At 41.1% G+C, this 18,496-nt stretch overlaps 1 protein-coding gene across 1 annotated transcript in view; it reads left to right on the plus strand.

The window, feature by feature from the left end:
- The first annotated feature begins 2,752 nt into the window (after positions 1-2,752).
- Positions 2,753-18,496, plus strand: part of ARHGEF28 (Rho guanine nucleotide exchange factor 28) — a 118,910-nt gene continuing 103,166 nt past the window's right edge. Inside the window, exons 1-3 of the mRNA XM_041426933.1 lie at positions 2,753-2,970; positions 8,553-8,763; positions 9,853-9,896. The gene's annotated coding sequence lies outside the window, so the exon portion shown is untranslated. The remainder of the gene's footprint in view (positions 2,971-8,552; positions 8,764-9,852; positions 9,897-18,496) is intronic.

Raw genomic sequence — 18,496 nt, forward strand, 5'->3', positions numbered from 1 at the left:
GGGACGTAGACAGAGCAGAGGCATTTAATGCCTTCTTCACTTCTGTCTTCAACACTGGACATAGGCTGAGGATGAACAGAGGTCTCTCCAAGAAGGCCGTGACTAGAGGGACAATGAACTCCCCAGCTCACTCTGAACTTGTCTGAGGCTTCTTCAGCTGGGTGTGCATAAATTTATGGGCCCCAATGAGATTGATCCCAGACCACTGAAAGAAGTGACTGATGTTATTGCAGGATCTGTCTCCTTTACTACTCAACTAGCCTGGGAGTCTGGAAAGGTCTCAATCTACTTTGAGTGGCAAATACTGTCTCAGTTTTCAAGAAGGGTGAGAAGGAATGTTGGTAATTACTATCTGTCTCACTGCAGCGCTTGGTAAAATTATGGATAAGGTAATCCAGCAGTTATTGAAAAACAATGAAATGACAATGCAGTCACTTATCAGCAGGGTCTCATGAGGGGAAGGTCCTCCTTGACAAATTTAATTTCCCTTTATGTCAAGCTCAACCATCTAATTAATGATGGAAAGCCAGTGGATGTGGATTGTAATTTTGTAAGTTCACTTGGGGAAGTTTCTCCAAGCTGTGGCATTTGGGGAGCAGGGTGGAGTTAGAAGAGTAGTAGTAGTAAGAGTAGCATTAAGCAAGCACTAAGTAGTAGTAATACTACTAAACTCAAGAAAACACCTCACTGCCTCCTTGCTGATGATACTTTCTATTTTGTAACATTACTTTGTGTGTGTGTGTTGAAAGCTAAGCATTCATCTAAACATTCAGATTATTATTAATTAAGGTAGTCGTTGTCAAATAAGATTCTTTCCCATCAGCTGTTTTCAATAGCCAATAGCAGAAACCATTTGGCACATTGTGGAAAACTGAGTAACATTGCCCAGTGACATAGAAGCCCTAGGCAACAATAATTTGATTGATGCTTGGATGTGTCTGCAGTGTACATTTTTTTTTCCTTTGTTACTTGAATGTGATTTATAGAAACTTGTCATAAGTTTTGCTAGATACATAGTCCCAATGCATACAATAGTCTTACCTAAGTCCTTATTTGCATGATAGAAATGCAGGAGGTGGTTTCCTCTGGAACTGAGGCCTGACAGTACCTTATAATAATATTACATCGTTACATTGGAAACTATGTAAATTAACCATAATAATTCTTGTATCTTTTTCAGTTATCAGTATTTGGCATTATCATCCTAGACCTACATGTGCTGCAGATGTGCCTATGTTTTTATTCTTTTCTAAGACAAAATTCAGGTGGATAGCTTGCTATATTCAGTGGTGAGTGAATGTAGCAACTGAAGTACAGCTACCCCTACGTATGTTTCCAGTAAGTATGGAAACTGCAAAGTGTGCTGGGGCTGGATGTAGAGGAAAGGTGCAATAAGATGGTTGCAAGCCATCCCTAACCTGGCTGCTCCCCATCAACCTGTACCTCTTTTCCTTCTGGCAAGTTTAACTTTCCAAAGTCCTGATCACCCCATAGCCAGCAGGTTCTCTCTATAATTTTGGACTTGTGGACTTTTGTCCCTGCTTCCTTGCATAGATGATTTTTTTAATGTGATCAGCCACACAAAGCAAAAACAATGAAAAGTTTCAAATTTTAGAAAAGAATGTACACCTATGTAAAGCCATGAACTTCTTGCTGAAAGAAGCAAGATGGTAATGAGGTTTTACTGGCTTCTTTCTCTCCTTTAGGGTTTTGAGAAGTAACTCACTTTTCCACAGAACTGAGAGGGGAACACGTCTTCAAAGCAAAAATATTCATATGAACGAGTCAGTTGAGTTAGGCACACTCCCCTCCTCCCGCAGGTGAAAACACAAAGCACTTTGCTTCAATAGCAACCTTTTTATACCCTTTCGAGGCCAACGAGGGGGAGAGTCCCTGACCCCTTTCCCATTGGTTGGGTACTTAGAGATTAAAGAGTCTCTCCCCACCGCCTACCCTTCTTTCCTCCCCCCCTTTCACCTTTCTCCTTTTTTGGTTATGTATTCAACATTGCTTCTTTACTGGTTCCCGACGGCACTTAACAGGTGCAATGAGCAGATCAAATAAACCGTACCTAAACCATAGGTAACAAGTAGAAACCAGAATTAACACGTTTCCTTTGTTTACCCCGTAGCTCTTTTGGGCTGAAGCAAAATCCTATCTCATCTCTCACAGGGAGGTATCTTTTCGACCTCTGTTACAGCTATCAATTTGCTTAATATTAGTCTAACACTGCTGTTAAAAATGAAGTATGCTGTCCATCTACAGCAGACAGGTTATGAATTAAGTTACAGTGCAGCAAGAGGAAACTTCTCAGTCTCTGGTACTCATAAGCGCGCATCTTCAGTGGTTCACTGTCCTTAACCAGTGAAAGAGGTTAGCAGAAAACCCTTAGGGAGTCAACATTAGATGGTTTTAAGAGCAGGTGAAGTTACATATCGTGTACGTGGCAGCCGAGAAGCTAAGCTGTGGCGTGGTTTGTGGGGGTCCATGCACCACGCAACACGAAACACGCTTGGAAGGGCCGGGCAGCAGGCTGATCAACCAGCTCCGCTCCGCTCCGCTCCGCTCCCAGCCGAGCGCTGGTGACTGCGGGAGCGCGGCGCGGGAGCGGAGCGGGGCGCTCCAGACACGGAGCGGAGCGCGGGGGCTGCCCCGCCCGGCCCGGCATCCTGCGCTCCGCCGGGAGAGGCCAGCTCTCCCTCCCGAGGGCGCTCCCCCACGCGTGCCTGGGGGCTGCCAGTCCCGTCGAGCTCCTGCGGCTGCCTCGGGGTCTGCTGCCCGGGAGCCTCCCAGCGCCGGGGGCTGTCACAAAGCTCCTTTGTTACCTCGTCCCGCGGGCTGCCGGGGCGGGGGCGGCGCATCCGCGGGCCCGGGCTCGTCCCGCAGCTCCCGCGGGCGCTGCCTCCCTCCCTGCCTGCCTCCCTGCTTCCCTGCCCGGCGGCGCAGCCTGTCCCGGGACACTACGCGTAGGTAAGGCGGCCTCTGCCCGCGGAGGGCGAGCGCAGCACCTGCTGCCCCGCGGGAGCGGGGGGCTGTCCCGAGCCTTGGCCGGCGCGCAGCGTCCAGCTCCGAGGAGCTGCGGCGATGTTCCGCCGGCCGGGACCGCGGTGCGCCCGGGCGGGCTCCGCTGGTGTCCGCGCAAAGCCTTTGCGGGCGCTGTCATTCGCCTTCAGAGCCCCGAAAGGCGAAGAGGGATTTGAGTAGTTGAGATTGTTGTGGTTTTGTTGTTGTTGTCTTTAAATATGTGTTGTTGTTTGTTTTCCTGTTTTTAAGTTCACTACTTTGCCATACAAGCTACTTTTTTTTTTTTTTTTTTTTTTTCCTTCCCCCCCAGTTTTTGCCTGAGTGGGGACAAGGTATTCGTTCTTGATCATAAAGGTGCTTGCCTTTCTCATACAGAGCAAAAGAAGTTTTTAACTACATTACTGCTAACATTTTTAGTATCCAAAAATGGAAATGAAAGCTTTTCTAATGGTAAAATTCTGAGAAACACCTTTCAAAGCAGTTCTTGGTAGTGTTTTGCTGGGGCATTGCTGTGCACAGTTTAGAGATGTGCCAGGCTCTACAAATCCTTCTTCATTTTTATGGACTTAATTCCTGCCTCTGTATCTGATCCTATACAAAAATGGATGAAGTTCTTCTCATAAATCTTTTAAGGCACACAGATGTGACTGAAAACCTACCAGATGTTTTATTTTACAGAAGTAATTTGCTCTTTACTGCATATTGTGGAAATAGGATATCAGGGGGCATTTTACTAAGAGGGATTTTTCCACATAAGTAAAGATGGAACTGTGTTCTGTGAACTCGGTATCAAAAATTGACAGGACAACATCTGGTGGAAATATTGAACTACTTAAAATCTTTTGTTTTTCCACAATGGGTTTGAATGCTAACTGTAAAAAAGAAAGTGATTGTGTAGGTGTATCTTGATAATAGGCAACTCATCTGGCCTTCTCAGTTAACTTGCAAACTAGACATTTATTCCAATGATTTAAAGTATTTTCAAAAACTTACAGATTTTCATACCAAGTAGTTGAGTTGTATCTTTCAGGCTTAGCGTCTTTAAGACAAGCACATACCACCAAACTACATTAATAGTTGCCCTTCTCAATGGAAGCTGCTGATTTGATTATTAGAATTATGTTTAATGAATTTTGGTATAAGATTTTTTTCTGGTTCTTAGTGTAGCGCTTGTTGCACAGTTCTAGCTGTCCATGAAGGTGGAATACCAGTTACAGAAGTATCTTTAAATACAGAGAATATCCTCTTACTTTGTTAATTATAGCAGTTTGGTGGATGGCCAGGCCTGAGTGTCACAAGAGAGCACTGGAGCCCCCATTTGTATGCATTTGTAGAACCAAAAGTTTCTGGTCCGTTTCTTTGCTCCCTTGTCAATCAGCTGTACAGCTGTGCTGCATGAACTCTTTAAAGGTTTTGCTGTTGCTCTGGTGCTATGGGTTCACAGTGCCCAAACTAGGGAGTAGTATATGGTAAAGCCATTAAAAGTTTCATTTTTAGAAAGCTACTGTCTCTGTCAAAACAGGTGTTAAAAGGAGTGAGGTAAGACAGGTGTCCCACCACATTATCAAACATATTTTATTTGTTTCAGTAACCTTAGTAATACATTTGATTTTATTTTTGTCTTTCGGTAATGCATGATTCACATTTCACATTTTTAAGGTTTCTAAACTCTACGGCCCCATTTTCTTTTTAGTTGAAATGAAAATGCTGCATTAAGAAAGTGAATACAGGAATACATAAATAATGTATTTTGCCAACCTCAACAGCAGGCTTCTGTCAGAAGAGAATTTTTTTTCTGTATTTTAAAACTCAAGACTGTTCTTTAAAGGTGAAGAAGCATGGTCCTTTCTTGGAGACTCTTGAATTCCCTTCTAAGGATCACAAAATTGCTGTGCTTTTAACAAATTAATTTGTATATATTTTGGTATTTCAATAATCCTGAAAGGGATGATTTTTTTTTAAAATAAAGTTTAAGCTTCTGTTTGTCTCAAATTGTTTTGAAGAGTGATATTTTAAAAGGTGGTTAGCTGCACTTCTGTTCAGTTGCCTTCAAGAGCAGCTAATGTCTGGTGAAGGAGTCAGCAGTAGTGCAAACTGCTTCATGATAAATGTGATAGGCAAAGGTTTATTTTGCCTCTCAGTTTGAATAGTGTTAGAAGGCAGTAAATGAATTTGGTTGTGAAGCTATGAGCTGAGGGCTCTGCTTTGTCCCCTCTCTATCCCCCAATGCTCTAGATGTTCAGGAGACCCTAGTGGAAAAATGAAAGACCACATCAGAAACCTTGGCTGTAAAGCTAAATCTCTGACTTTGGGAATGTAGTATTCATTATGCATGCATTTTCAGCTTGCTAGTTTTTTCTTTCATTTTTTTTGTCCAAGATCTTTTAGTCAGGTCCAGAAAAAAGATATGTACTTAAAAGAATGTTCTGTACCACATTTGGCCTGATGGCTGTGCAGTAGTTCCTGGTGCTGAGGAAGCTGTGAGTGAGCCTTTGGCGCTCTAACGCAGTGAAACTCAAATGGAATCTATAAATTCAGGAACACAGTTTAGCTCTGTTGCTGCACTTTTGTGGTGCTAGCTGTGGGATGAGTGTTGTTAATGGGCACTGGCTTGTCTTGAGCACCATACTGAAATCTCACAGGTTTTGAAGAGTATTAAGGTCTGAGAGGTATAAACAGACTATTCGCATGGTCAAAAATAATATAATGGTGGTAATGGTAAGTTACCATAGTCAACAAGCAGAAGAGAGCTCAGTAAAAGACCTCTTGATCTGCAAGTGCTGCTAGACTTGTACAAGACATAATAAGACAACATATAAGACAAATATGTTGGATTGTAAAGCATTACGAATGATGCTCTGGGGATTCCTGCCTGCCTTCCAGTGGCCTCTGGGTGGGATGTGTCCTTGTTTTATTGTTATTTTGGTTGACCACAAATAGTGATTTAATATGCCTGTCTTGATATAGTGGTAATAAGACTAGTTCTCAGTGTTTTATAGGCACAACCTTTTCAGTGTGACCATCACCAAAAAGAAGCGTAGTTAAAAAGGAAGAATTGAATTCCAGGGCACCTCTGCAGCATCATTCAGGGTTTATTTACATAGTATGATATTTTTGGCATTCAGTCAGTTGCTTTGCTGTTGTGTACCAGCAGGTCTGTGATACAGAGGTGTGGGATTGGATCTGAAAGGAGAATGTAGCAAACACAGTACAAGCGAAGACCTTATGTTTTGTTACCTTTGAATTGATATATGGGAGTATGAAATTCATTTTTTATAGTACTGCATCTGTCTGTAAGGCACAGTATTTTTGCACAAACTGATCTGATGCAGCTTAATGGGCCATTTAGACTTGCTGGGGCAGCCACAGAGCATGAAGTTCAGTGAAGTTTGTACAAGTGACTGCTGGATTGCAGAGCAGCATCAAAGCCAGGGTCCTGTCTTCACCTTCTCTGTCTCTTTCTTCCACAGTGATATGCTTTATTTACAGGGAAGAGGAGAGAGTCAAGTCGCTGGTTATGAGCTGGGTTGCTGTAGGATCAGGAAGTGCCCTTCTGTGATTAGGAAAATGCTGTATAGAGAGTAAGTGCTAGCACAGCCAGTAGTAGTCACAGTGTTGGCTGGAGGGTCACCTTGTCATCTGGTAGAAATGCCTTTCTGCTGATACTTAAATAATGCTTCCCCTTATCTAATTTCTGGGTGTGTACAGAGTAAAAATGTTTGATAACTTATGTCTTACAATGCAGTTAAGTAAATAATGGATGTTTTTATTTTCCATTGGCTTACTTTTTTATTGTGGTTCTTCTAACATATCATGGTAATTGGGGAACCCATGCTGTAAAATGCTAAAATTCATAATGTTGAAAAAATTTGAATGTGTGACGGTCCCATAGTTGACAACCAGTAAATAAAATACTGGGTGAAGAATATCGGAATTATATACTCCAACTATGACTGAAAGCTCTGCTGCAAGTCTTTCCAGTTTGCATCACATTACAAGATATGATTCTATTAAATTAACTGCTAAACTGGATGCTGAGAAGGGGTTTTTGTGTGTATAGATGCACTCTGCTACTGCTCTCATTGGCAGTGTGGGCAATGCCTGAAACCAGACCTGTTTGCTAGATGCCCGTCGTGCTGGTTTCTGTGTCAGAGGCACAGATGTCAGAGGAAGGGATCAGGTGTTGCTCTGTGAAATCCTGTGCATTCATGATGTTGGGAGCTCGACCCTGCCCTTGCTGTGTGGGACAGGACTCTGCCTTAGCACTGGAGAGGATTTGTCTGCATGGCACCCCGTGTACTCTGGGGACCCTGCCTTTTGTGGACGTGGGCAGTTCTTTGCTGTACTGAGCAGGTGAATGGTGAGTAGTGAGCTGCATGCTGCATGTGATGGTGTCTCTTTCAGTCCCTCGATCTGAAATGGAGGTTGCACAAGTGCTGTGCTGTAGCCAGAGCTGAATATTTCCTCCCTACGTGCATCCTCTTCTTCCTGCCTCTCCCAGCCACTTCCAGCAGCCAGGCTGTGTTACTGTAAGCCCCAGACAGAGGAAAGATGTGAGCCATTCATGTGAAATTTTTTTCTAAACAAACAGCATTCTTCAGAGTGTGAGAAAAGCAAAAGAAGCCACTTGGTGCTGTGTGTTGATATTTATTGATTCTTCTGCAGAAAGCAACAAGTACCATTAGGTACTCCTTTGCATCCAGGAATCCATTATAAGCTGCTTTGTCAGGCAAGTACACAGGGAAAGTACTGATACTCTTTCAACATGGTTCTAGTCAGTGCTATATGAAAGACCTTGACTGGTTCTGAGGAGCTTATTCATCCCCTCAGGATTCATGTTGAGCTAGGTACTTAGTATTTCCAATTGCTCAGGCTCCCAGGGGATCTACAATGTGATGCAAGCAAAGGGTGGAGGGAGGCCAGGATGGCACCATCTCTCCAATGAGTTGTGTTTGTATTTGCCAATACAGGACAAGTTTGTTGTGCTGGTGATGCAATTTTTAAACTCCAAAGGAAGAGTTATGTTTTCTTGCTAACACTTCCTGTAGAATAGGTGGACTAGACTGGATACCTGCTTATCTCATCCTTGCAGAGGAGGTAGATGTTGAGATACATCTCTTAAGGCTTCGGAGGTCAGAATAATAATTTGACAAAAGCATCCAAGAGTAGTTCTTGCTCACTTGGCAGGGTATAATGATTGAAATGCGCTCATGTTTTCTTGCAGTGGAGATGGTGGATTTTAGTTTGGATGTATTCCTTTAAAGATTGAGAACCATTGTAGGTGGAGGAGTTTTATACATTGGAATAGAGCAGTGGTGTCAGACCGATGTGTCTCTTGTTTCAGACAGCCATGAAGTGATGCCCACTTCAGAAGAGCAGCAGTAATTGTGAGGTCTGCGATAGATACTGATGTGCGTCATCTATTCTGTCAGTTAACACCTATGAAACGCTCTTAAACTACTCCTTGTGGAACTAATGTTACTGTTTCTTAACTTCTCTTGTAACACTGTTTTCTTCTGTACCAACAGGGCTGTGCTTCCTGTGCTGGTGCACTTAAGCTCCGCATGCTGTTGCTGGAAACTGCAGAGCTTTGTCTGTTGAAGTGAGATACCTTGGAGTCAGCTAGAGGATACCTCCTTTCTCCACAGAAAATAAGAGACCCCTCTGTCTGAATCTTGCTGCTGAATAGGCTGGCTGAATTAGTGTTCTCCTGGATATCTTTTTCTTACAGTATGAAAGGTTTGGATGTTTTTTGGCTGAATCTTTGTGACCAGTGATTTTGTAAAGGATTTAGCATTGTTTTAGAATGGCAGGAATGTGTGGATTTGTGAATATACTTGAATTGATGGGAACCCAAGATGAGAATTAACAAATTTGGGGTTTAAAAGGACTATATGCATGGATAGTAATCTTTGGCTTCAATTGAAGCCATGCATTTAATTTCTGCATTTGTTGGCAGGGAACTTCTCAAATCCTATCTGACTCACACAATGCTGTATATATACATTAACATGCAATGAGCTGCACAACTGTGTTGTTCTTGGAAACTGTTCAGCTGTAAAAACAAGGCCACATATGAGCTGAGACAGCCCTCTCTTAACAGGCTGCTTTTTTTGTAGCCTGTTTCAGCCAGTTGAAGAAGACTTGTGCAAAGTTGCTGAGCCCACCTTGTTGCTTGTAAGGGTGTTGCTTCTGGTATGCTTTTCCCATTTGAAAGGAATACTACTTTTAGGCTATGAATTTTGAGGGTGTAGTGAATCTCAAATATAATTATGGAAATCAGAGTTGCTGTGATGACTGTCGTTGTATTAGATCTGGTGGTGACTTGTCTCAGTAATTTGCTGTTTGCTGTTTATGGCAGTTAAGGCAACTTGCCTTGGGGATGACTTCTATGAAGTTGCTGAAAAAAATCAACACCAGACACTTAGGATATTGGTGGGGAGTAAAAGTTGCTACAATGCAGTTCAATTTTTTACTTCTAGAGATAAATGCTGAAATTCCCTTTACTTAATAGGGGGCAACTAGGAGTGTCCCAGCGGCTGGGCTCAGCCTGACCTGTTTTGTTCACTGTTTCTGTTACCTGAAATGCATGTGACATATCAACTAATACCCGCCACCTCTCCTCCAGCCTTACATAGGCATTATTTCACCAGTGTTTTCTCAGTCTGTGGGGATTTGGAGCAATTGATAAGCTTAATATCCTTTCCCCCATCTTCCCCCTGCCCCAGTTCTGGAAGATGTTGACGAAATTTGCAGACATGAATTGCACGTTTAATCAAGGCCTCATCATGGGTGTGTAATAATTCCACTGGTTTATTCTGTTTGTAGATGCTGTGACAATGGAGTTAAGCTGCTCTGAAGTACCTCTTTATGTAAGTCCTTCAACACTAGGCTTCTGCCTAGAGAGTTGCTTTCTTTTGGATAATAGCTCATTCAAAATCAGGTTGAATGAAACTAAAATCCATTCTCTGATTCTCTGAGACTGGAGGCTGTTGAACATTTCTGTCAGATAAGGCATGTGTGAAAGTGATAGTTTCCAATAGTGCAACTCAGCTGTCTGAAGGAAGTTTTAAATTATTTCCCCTTTGTGATAATTAATTTGTTCTCCTTCAGTATTCTCAAGTGAAGTTTTCAAAAGCAGTTTTACTGCCTGTGAAGAGACACCTCTCATTCGCTTTCCCACAATTTTGGGTTGTTTTTTTCCTTATAAAATTTCAAAATACAATTCTCTGTTGCCACGAAGTGGGAAATTCTGTGTTATGTAAAAAAAAAAAAAAAAAAAAAAAAGAAAAAAAAAAAGAAATTGAAATTTATAACCAAATGAATTTTTTTTTCTGCAAAACTTGAAATAATTGCTTAAAATAGATTTAACTCCAAGTTAAAAAACAAGTAGCCACATGAGTGAGGACATACATTAGGTGATTTAAATTTATTTTGTGCCTTCAAGGGGATGTGATTGTGAGTATTAAAACTTGGGAACTCTAACAGTTATTATTTAAAAAAGTAATTGTGTTTTTTATATCTGTTCTCCTCTGCAATGACGGTAGCAGGGGTACATGGATGACGCCTAGGGGGAAAATGGGAGAACAGTGAATGGTTTTCAAAAGGGTGGGAAAAGCTGAAAAAAAGACAGAAGCAAAACAATTATCTGCTTATTGTAGTGAGATGGGGATGGAAAAGGACGAATACAAATAATCTGTGCCCCGGAGTATTGAAGGGACATATGCTTGGAAAGGCACCAACATGATTTTTCATTATATTTGTCAGCTTCAGACTTGGAACCTCAGGCTTGCAAAAATTAGGTGCAGTATCTTTAAAGGCATCAGGAGAAAAGTGTTTTTGAGGCCTGCTCCTGTGGTGTTTATTGCGTGGCAAGGCTTTGAAAACAAATTTTTACAGGAAAAGTAATAAGGGACATGGTGATACCTGATCTGACTGATCTGGTGTCTTCCCATAATAAGGTAACTGACCACTTTGCAAAGGGCAATGCAGTGGTTTTAATCCAGGTTGTTGAAAATGAAACATTTGATACTGTGTCTCACAGGAAATTCTTATGGATGATAAAGAAGGGGAAGATTAATATAGAGAGATAAAGATATACAGGTACTGCAAGGGCTCTTAGGGCAGAGAGAAAGACATTACAAGTGACAGTCCTTAAGTGTCATACTTAAGGCTACTTTAGTACTTTGATTATAACCCTATGAGTCAGATGTAGGTTTACAGAATATATGTAAATTCACTGACATCATTGGATTTGGGAGATGTTGGTTAGTACCAAGAAGAATTCAGTAATTATGTGGGAAGATTGAATTTTCCCACCTGCTATTTATGTCAGTAAAAAGTGGAAAGAATGGTACAAAACAATGCATTTGAAGACTAATAATGATACATCTCTTATGAATAAGGGACTCACCAGTGGGAGGCTTGGAATGTTTTAGTCACTTGTAGTGTGTCAGATGAGAGAATGTGATTTTAGTTGAGAACATTCACCCCAAGCTTTGCTCAAGTGAGAGTCTGTACCAGATCTAAGCTTTGCTGGTTGTTCTGTGCTTTGGTAACTTTCCAGTTGTGGTCTTCAGCCTCTCACCAACGCAGGTGGATAAATCCCAGAGGGGGCTCATAACTTGCTAGAAACAATTCAAACTGCTCTAGTGAGAGCAGTTTGAATTGTCACCAACTCATTTTCTTGTGGGGGCAGCAGATGGAGATGGTGTCTTTCTTGTGGGTCCCCAGTGTCCTAACATGCCTGAGGTTAGTGGAGAAAAACGGACTACCAGGGACTTGCAGTGGGAGCACCTGGGGTGAATTTCCCAGAACCTGGGATTGTAGTAATTTTTTAACAGTCTCCTATATTTATTTCTGTGCGTATGCGTGGGAAAGATGGAAAGTTTTCTTTCAACCCACATCTGAAACTTGGAGAAATCTTAGCAGATCATATAGTGACCATTTGAGGATGATGTAGTTAATCTAATGAGTTGGTGCCTGGAAGTCTTGCACATCACAGTATTGTTCATAATTGGAGTGCCTTTGCCGTGTGTTTGGGAAGATCAAAGAGTTCTGAGTGTCCTGAAAAACTCTTTGAGTGAGGGCAGTTATCTTCTTTAGTTAGACCCAATTATTTCATAAGTTCTGGAAACTCCTTCCAACTGCTTCTGTTTTATTTGCGTGATTTTGCTGGAAAACACCATCAAACCAGCATTTAAATTAAACATGAAAGCCCTTTCTGATTATTCAGTTCCTTTGTCAGTTTTCATTAAGCAGTTGTCTGACAAGCTGAGTTTGTCTAAATGCTACCTCCATCATCTGGATGCTGATTTCATAAGCAGGGATAGAGAAAACATCTCTGGAAAACTGAGGAAACATGACAAATACTTGCACAGCTGTGAATTTAGATATCTCCCTTATGTATTCCAGTCCCTTCTAAAGGGCCACAGTGGAACTCCAGAATACCATGTCATGGCAATTGCACACTGTTCACATGTAACTTTGAAGATGTCAGCATATGGTTCTAACACATTATTTTCCACAAGAAAAGGGGAAGAAATCAAAAGATAGGAAGTAATCTCTTCTTTCCAGCTTCTGTGAAAGCATAGGTTTTGTTCAATGAGAGAGGGAGAAATCTGCTGTTTGCTGGGTCTGAAATTAGGATGCTTTTCACACTGTATGTAAACGTGCTTAGCATCTATATCCACTGGCTTTTACCCTCTTCTTTGTGGTAAGAATGCCTGTTTTGAGAGGTTTATATTTCCTGTCACATTATCTGAGAATAACTGCAGTTTTGTGTTTATAATACACATTTTAAAAGATTATATGTAGGATATTTATTGATTCACTGTATGTGAGCAGCTGTTAACACAGCTGGAGCATGTGTCCATACGGTGCAGCTACTTCAAACTGCCACACTTCAGCATGAAGCATGACACTGAATTACTGAATTTCTTGGCAAATCTAAAATAGTATGTGTAATCTTGTTGGCCTAGTGATGGCTGTTCTGTTTTGTTACCTAAGAGGGAATGCTTTCCAAAAGTTCAAGGACCTTACTGATTTGATATAATTTTTGTGAAATATCATTTGAGAATACTCTATGCAATTATTCCATTTTGAAAATGCATTATTTAATACACTTCTTCTGGATTTAATTTTGGTGGCAGCAGTACATTAAAATCTAATTACAGCACACATCAGTGTCATGATTTAAAAAATAAATGGTAATGAAACAGAAAATCAAGTATTTGAAGCATATTTCCTCAGTTAATTTGAGCAGTCTGTTTCTGCCTTCTAGGCAGCAAATTACTGTTAACCACTTTGTAAAGTTACTCTTTATAAGCCAGTCTAGTTTTCAAGATTGAGTAGCCAAGAATACACTGACAGTTCATATACATCTCTTTTTTCAATGCTAATAATACATCATTTAAGTATATAGAACTTGAATGTAAGTAGCTTTGCCCTTCTAAATTATGCTTTTTTTAAAAATGGTATAAATAAAATTATATTTAGCCAATTCTATCTGTGAGAGGAGCAGCAAGCTGAGTTTTTAATTTCCTTGTGTACTTTAGACAGCACGTGGAATAAAACCTCACTATCTTCAGGAAAAAAGGCTATTCATGAAAGATGAAAGATAAAAGCAAAATATTTGATGAGGCGCTCTTCAGATATTAAAGAATTTATGTATGTTGTTCCTCCTATTGTAAGCAGTTTTTAGTGTGGAGAAACAAATCTCCCTAATGGAAAAGCATTCCTTCTTATTTAATGGTTGGTAACTGGTTCTTGTTTGTTTTAAAGAAATGTTATTGATTACTAACTTTGATCTTTGATATTGGCAAAGAAATACCTTACTGCCATGGGGCAAACATACCGTGGAGGTAGTGAGCTCCCAAGAGCAGTAAATAAAACTCAGAAGTTTGTAAATGATTCTCTGCTAGGAGCCTTATGAATGTTTCCCATGGGAGCAGGAGAGATAAATAAATGCTGAGCCACAGGGTATATTCCCAGCAGTTCTGTGGAGACACCAAAGGGACCTCATCTCCCCAGGAGATAGTGCTGAAGGTTATGTATTTGTCTTTCCAAAGGAACTTTTGGATGTTAATTCTCTGTGAAGAGGCAGAAGCACAGGCTTCTGCCTTCAAGACTCAAGATCTCCTGGAAATTAGAACTTCCATTTGCTCTTGTGCTGCAAGGTGCTTACTGTTCTGAAAATGTACATTCCTAAGGTATCACATGCTCCTATGTACAACCACTGGAGCTGGCTTAAAGTCCTCAAGGTCTAAGCTTAATGAACTGGTCTTGTGTTGTGTTATACAAAGTCTCCCTCTTAAGGTGTCCCTGCTCCAGTGTTTTTACTTGGGGACAATTTTGTTTCTGACACTGTTACAGCTTCCTAGGTGAAGCTTAGGCGCCAAGGAGAGACAGGTGCTTAATAGTGATGTATGGAAGTATTCCTTCAGGGAGGTTTTGGAGGGATTCTCTGGCTGGGTTGGGAAGGGAAGAGAGTAGGATGTGGCAGCAGGCTGCTTGCAGCAATGGTGTCTGAGGGCCTGGAGGCTCTCAGACTTTGGGTAAGCTCAGTGATGGTCTTTGCCTGGGCTGGGTTTGCAAAGTGCCAAGCACTATTCCAGCATACTTTGGCTTGATTTGAGTGGGAAGTGGCAGTAGGACTTAGTATTGATTATGCATAGCTGATTGTCTCCCTTGCCTTCCCAGCTCTTCCATGCTGTAGTTGATGTTTGAAGAGGGGTGGAAAGGGATAATTTTCCATGGCTGGATACAACTTTTGTATTTGCTGCTCTTGCTGGCTATTTGGTATCTTCGAGTCAGCCCTTTGTGGAAAGAAGATGATTTCTATCCTGTCTTGTCCATTCTGTGCTTTTATGTTCTTTGCTCTTGCAGTGGATCTGGCCATAATTCTGGGCCTGTCTGTGTATTCAGTGAGGCTGAAATGACTGCTTTACTTAGACTTCAAAACACAAAAATCAGTGTGGTTTAAAATGTAAATTTGTATTGGCCTTTTAGCATGCCTTTGGTAGTGCACAGAGCTGTGTTCCACAGAGCTGATCCAGCTCTGGCTGGAGCTAGGAATGATTTGTTGTTTTCTGCTCTGGGAGCCTGGTCAGGTCCATCATGGGAAGCCTGCATGGGGATGCACAAAAGAGTATGCACAGGCTGACCTCTGGATGCAGGCTTGCTGCCAGAATGAAACTGAGAAAATATATCTGAAAGAATGGGACCTATTCTTGGGACATGTCAAAAGATATAAAAGAAAAGAATAGGTGCTTCAAAGGGTGTCCATCAGCAGGCAGATAATTTTTTTTTCCACTCATATATTAATTTTTTTCCCCTCAGTCCTCAAATTGAGATTTTTCTGGGCAGGGACTTTGTGCTTACATGTTTTTGTGTAGTGTCTGCAACAATACAGCCCTGATATTACATAGGAAATGAGAATAATAACCAGTCCGATTTGTATATTTTAAATCAAGCCAACTGAAAGAGATTACTCTTTTTCTTTTAGTCAGCAGCTGTGTGTCAGAAGAGAAGTTAATTTTCTTATTGCAGAAATTTTCTGACCTGTGTTAACAGCTCTTTCTTAAGCTTCCTTATTCCGCTGTATTTATGCATGAACATAAGTTGTTGTGTCCCTGACAGCAAAACACTGAATTCCAGGCCTGGGAATCAAGGACTCCTCACTGTCTCAGGCCCTGAGAAATGTAAACAAAAGTGAGTTGTGGGTGGAAGCAAACTTGAGGTAAATGACTTCATTACCTGATACTGTCATTGGAAGATTAACCCCCAAAATGCAAATAGACCAAATTTATGTAAGTATAAAAACCTGTCGTCCATTCTGGGTGTAGTCCCTGGGGGGCTTTGTCTGCCCTAAATGTACCTGAAGGCCCTTCAATAAATATAACTGCATCTTATTCCCTTAATTTTGTCTGGTCTCTGTTTTTAGGTGGCCCCACAAGGCATCATCACTAATTCAGCAAAAATGAGGTTGTGTTCCCAGGTCTGACATGGCTCAGGTTAGTGTGGCTGGATGTTGCTTGTGGTGACATGAAAGTGGTGTTGCTGCCAGCTGTATCTTAAATTGAGTAAGGGACTGGTTGAGAGGAACAGAGGCTAAATAGAAGAAACTCCTCAGGACTGAAGAGGAAAATTTTTTTGTGGTAAGATAATGCCATAGAAAATAAAGACCTGGAAAGCATCTGGACATATTATTGCACGTGCACTGAATCAAAAGCATATGTTTAATACATGATTTTTAAAGTGGGTAATGTTAGAGGCAGCTTAACAGTGCACAGTCCTATGTCAACAGATTTGCAGACATATGTATGTCATGACCTGTTACTTTGTTTCTTCTTTTTAGAGGATTTTTTTCTTTGTTTTGTTTTTTTAACATTCAGCTGGATTCTAATTCCTTTGGTGGAGGCAGATCTTGCAGTTCTCAACAAAACCCCTTGTTCTTCTGTCTGTGTCTCTGAAGAGAGTTAACCTTTGTTGAGGCTAGTGAGGAGGTAGAAGGTGTAACTCATTTTGAGACATCAGCTTTGGGTAAAAGCCAGTGTATACAATGTCAGAAACTCCCAATACAGTGGATGCGTTTCAGATTGTCACTGAAAGGGGAGTATTGCAATAAGCTCGATTGAAAACCCACCAGGTTTAAGGATGATCTCCTATTAAACCCCAACAACATAAAACAATCCTTTATCTCTCTTCCTCTGATCAAGGCCAAAGACTTGTCAAGCCGTCAAAGAAGCACAAAGTATGTACCAGGCGCAGAAGGTGGGAGAGGCCAGAAGGGCTTGTTTGGGTGGGAGGAAGTTCACTGTGCTGGGTGTTAGGGAACTGTGTGAGTGGTGTTTTCAAGCAGGGTGGGGAAAATCCATCTCTGAGGAGTAAACTTGGGCAGCTTTTATCCTGCTGTGGGGCAGGGGAAACAGTTAGTTAATCTGTCAGTATCTCCTCCATCCTGCTTTGCTTGGAGCTTACATTTGTGGTCAGTTTGGATGTAACAGAGTACTTAATTTTTTTCCAGTTTATGTGGGCTACTTACTCAAAAAGGTGGCTGTAACTTCTACCAGTACTTACTTTTTCTTTTAAAAAGGCACTGCATCTGAACCAAGATGAGGATCTTTTTCATATCAAAAGAGGGAAGTTTATCTGTCTTCATTAGGAAATTTCTCTTTTAGTGCTTTTTTATTCAAGATAGTGCTGGGACCTTGCTAAAGGCATCCTTCAGATTTTGTTTTGGTGGTCACTGAACACTCTCTTTTCTCATTTTTTTGACAAGTACAGAGGGGTTCCTCAGCTGCTAGTCAGTGGACTTCCTGTGTGCTGTATTGCCTTAAGCATCTCTGGGGGTGATGCTTCTTACTTGTGCCTAGAGGTATCTGTGCAAATGCATCTTCTGCATCTCTCAGAAACCTTCCACATACAGAAGAAATACCTGTAGGTAGTGGATTCATAAAGCTGATGTGGTTTGGAGAACCTAACACGGTGGGTGCACTTCCCACCTGTTGGCAGTGACTTTTCCACAGGTTCAGGGGCTGAAGACTGGCCTTGTGCAAATGACTGAGGTTTTCTGGGTGCTGGTGGAGTTTTGCAGTATGAATCAACAGAGGACTGGCTCTTCTAGAAGTAACTCTGCATGTGTATTTAATTTTTATAGAAGTGTATGTGTGGGCTTTTGGACAATATGTAATATTAAATGTAACTCTATCAACACATGCTTGTCTTGAAGTATGTATGTGGAATTATGCTTATTGCATTGCTCTGGATAGAAAGTTGCTTCTTCCTTAAGTTATTAAATGGGAGGAAAATCCACCCTGTTTTTGTTTTGGATATTTTTAGCTATACAGTTAGAAAGATAATGCTTCTAGAGAAATGTTCAGCTTTTATGTCTATTTTTTTTTTCAGTTTGTAACATCTTCCCTTCCCTGCATGCAGTGTTGCTGTGCTGAATCCCATTGCATTCAATTCAGTTGCTTTTTTAGCAAGTCCATAACTGCATTTACTGCAATCTGTAGACCAGATCTGTCTGGTGGACACTATAAAACCATCACAGAACATTGGAAAGGCATATTTATAACTTTTTTCTTGCTATTAATGTTTTGAATATGATTGATTTGGGTTAATTTAGAATTTCTCTACTGCTAAAATTTCCCTGTTTTATCATCTTTTGTGTAGAAGTGTTCACAGTTGCAGGTGAGTTGCAAAAGGGTCATCAGAACTGTATGGCTGCTACTGTTCTTGCCCAGGAACAAGCAAAATGTAGACATTTTCTGAAGTGAGTCTTGTCAGCAGTGAAAAAGTATTTATGTGAAATTGCAGTGGCCAGTAGCAGCTGCCATAGAGGAAAATATCCCTATTACTGCTGGCAATACTTGGAGATGTGCATTTACTTCAATGTGTTGCATCTTGTGTTTTGGGAACAATTAAGCCATTGTTTTACCCCAGCACATAAATATTTTTCTTACAGCAT

Source organism: Onychostruthus taczanowskii, unplaced genomic scaffold, assembly GCF_017590055.1.
Source record: "Onychostruthus taczanowskii isolate IOZ18803 unplaced genomic scaffold, ASM1759005v1 scaffold96, whole genome shotgun sequence".
NCBI lineage: Eukaryota > Metazoa > Chordata > Aves > Passeriformes > Passeridae > Onychostruthus > Onychostruthus taczanowskii.